Source organism: Calidris pugnax, unplaced genomic scaffold, assembly GCF_001431845.1.
Source record: "Calidris pugnax isolate Ruff unplaced genomic scaffold, ASM143184v1 scaffold927, whole genome shotgun sequence".
NCBI classification, from domain to species: domain Eukaryota; kingdom Metazoa; phylum Chordata; class Aves; order Charadriiformes; family Scolopacidae; genus Calidris; species Calidris pugnax.
Genome location: NW_015091561.1, coordinates 9,147 through 9,602, shown reverse-complemented (window position 1 = coordinate 9,602; position 456 = coordinate 9,147). Strand labels below are relative to the sequence as shown.

Genomic DNA, 456 nt, shown 5'->3' with positions numbered 1-456 from the left:
CCCCCGGCGTGGGTGAGTGTCCGTGTGTCCCCACGGCGTGGGGGAGTGTCCCTCTGTCCCCACGGCGTGGGTGAGTGTCCCCATGGCCCCAGTGTCCCCAGTGTCCCCAGTCCTGGGGTCCCTGTGGTGGCACTGTCCCCATGTCCCCACATCCCTGGTGTCCCCACATCCCCAGTGTCCCTGTGTCCCCAAATCCCCACTCCTGACGTCCCCATTGTCCCCACTGTCCCCACATCTCCACTCCTGACATCCCCATTGTCCCCACTGTCCCCACATCTCCACTCCTGATGTCCCCATTGTCCCCACATCCCCAGTGTCCCTTTGTCCCCACATCCCCACTGCTGACATCTCCATTGTCCCCATGTCCCCACATCCCCAGTCCCACTGTCCCCACTCCTGACATCCCTGCATCCCCAGTGTCCCCACATCCCCAACGTCCCCATTGTCCCCACTGTC

At 63.8% G+C, this 456-nt stretch overlaps 1 protein-coding gene across 1 annotated transcript in view; it reads left to right on the top strand.

Annotated features, from left to right (window-relative positions):
• Window positions 1-64: 64 nt before the first annotated feature.
• LOC106899846 (CAP-Gly domain-containing linker protein 3-like) overlaps window positions 65-456 on the top strand; it is a gene marked incomplete at its 3' end in the record, with an annotated part of 6,603 nt that continues 6,211 nt past the window's right edge. Inside the window, exon 1 of the mRNA XM_014961771.1 lies at window positions 65-70. The remainder of the gene's footprint in view (window positions 71-456) is intronic.